We start from the raw sequence: 2097 nt of genomic DNA, 5'->3' as shown, positions 1-2097 counted from the left end.
CTGCGGGATCTCGCAGACCTTTCCTCCTCACAGTCGCCTCAAGGCCAACCGGCGCGGCGCCGGCTCATTGTGTCCGCCATCTTGGGACGACAGGCAGAAGCTGAGGGCGAGGAGCCTCACCGCAGCGCACGCCGGGAAAGGGGGCGGGCGGAACGGCAGCGCGAGAAGGGGCGGTGGGGCGGTGACGTCAGTGCGGCCGCCGAGGAATGGAGTGGCGGGGTGGCCCGAGGCGGCGGTTCCCTGACGGGCAGTAGGGCGCGAGGGGCGGGGATGCCCACGGCCTTCCCTTTGGTGGGCCGGAAGGCCGAGGGTGCCCGGAAGCCGTGGGCTTTTGTGCGGGATCGCAGGCCACTGGGAGCAGGTACTGCGAGGGTCGGCTACGCCACTGGAGCGGCGGCCTGGGGGTGAGTTAGTGCGCTAACCGCTGGCGGGCTTTGACTGCTAGTGCACCACAGCGCAAGCATAGTTTCAGTTTCAGGGTCTGGGGGATTTTTTGTTCGTTTTTTGAGCTGTATTATACGATAGACTGCACAAATTTTAAGTGATTTTTTTTTTCATTTGGATATACACCCTTGTAACTACTGCCCAGAACTTTCTTTTAAGACTTCTATAAAAACTTTTTAATTGACATATAACGTAAAGTGAATAAGGTGGACTAATTTTAAGTGTATAGCTCTACCTTTAAGTTTTAAGATGTATTTACAGCCTCAAAATTAATAGCATCGATTACAAAGAAATTCTTAAAAAGGAAAGTTATCTCTTATTCAACAAATTAAGTTCTCCCAATTTCCTCCTCCTTTATTCATATATCTACATAAACTTTATAAATGCAACCATCACTTCCCCCCAGGTTAGTATTGTATATTGCACATTTTTCCAGGGTAGTAAACCAAATTGTTGGTGGTGTTCTTAATTGAGGTATAATTGATGTACAGTAAAAACTGGCCTTTTAAATGGGTAGTTTTATAAGTTTTGACACCCATGTTCAGTCGTGCAACCACCACCACGTTCAAGATGTAAAACAGCTGCATTACCCTCTGGTTTGTTTAAAAGATTTTTTGCCTTAAAAGGAAGGAAAGTTGATCCCTAACAAAGGAAAGCGGTATCTGATCACAAAATAGGTACCGGGCAGGCACCTTGGCTTTAACTTTCTGTGCAAGAGGTCAAACTCAGTGCAGCCTATGAGAGTTCATAGATCTCTAAGTTGCATGCAGCAACTCAAAGATTAATTGCCTGAGGTCTCTAACAATGGAGACAGGCCTGTTTATTTTGCTTTGCTAAACTGCAGTGGCTAAAGAGGAAGAAAAAGGAAAAGGAAAGACTTAAACATTAATATCACTGATATTAAGAAGATGTGAGGGGCGCCTGGGTGGCTCAGTCGGTTGAGCGTCCGACTTCGGCTCAGGTCATGATCTCACGGTTCGTGAGTTCAAGCCCCGCGTCAGGCTCTGTGCTGATGGCTCAGAGCCTGGAGCCTGTTTCAGAAACTGTGTCTCCCTCTCTCTGACCCTCCCCCATTCATGCTGTGTCTCTCTCTGTCTCAAAAATAAATAAACGTTAAAAAAAATTAAAAAAAAAAAAGAAGATGTGATATCCAGAGATCCAGATATAACCTGGACAATGGTAAAAAGAAAGCAGAAACCCTGGGATAGTTGAATCTTTCTAGAAAGAATTAAGGGACGTCCCTGGGTAAAAGGAAAGCCAGGATCCCTACACATAAAAAGAAGTTGTTCTTTGAAGGGAGAGGGCAAGATCCTGGCTAAGTCTGGGCTGCAATTGCCTTCACACAAAGAGCAGAACTTCTGGCTACAATTTGTTCTGGGATCTGGCAAAAGCCTGTCTGAGTGAAACCTGAATGGATGGCAACTTTCCAAACTGCGAAGCAATAGAAGAAAAGTCCTCTGTGCCCTGGAGCTCTCACTTCCCAGCAATTCCTCCTTTATTTCACAGGCTGGAAAGGCTGATGTAGAGTCTGCTTTGAATGGTTAAATGGCAATAAGGACAGATTTGGTGCCATGTCCTGGAACTTCCAAGAAGTTGAATACACCAAGTGAGATACCATTTGTTTGAATTCTTTTAACCCACGGAAAACAAAAA

The sequence above is a fragment of the Herpailurus yagouaroundi genome, unplaced genomic scaffold, assembly GCF_014898765.1.
Source record: "Herpailurus yagouaroundi ecotype Mexico unplaced genomic scaffold, PumYag 213, whole genome shotgun sequence".
Lineage (NCBI taxonomy): Eukaryota > Metazoa > Chordata > Mammalia > Carnivora > Felidae > Herpailurus > Herpailurus yagouaroundi.
Note: the sequence above shows the minus strand (reverse complement) of the source record.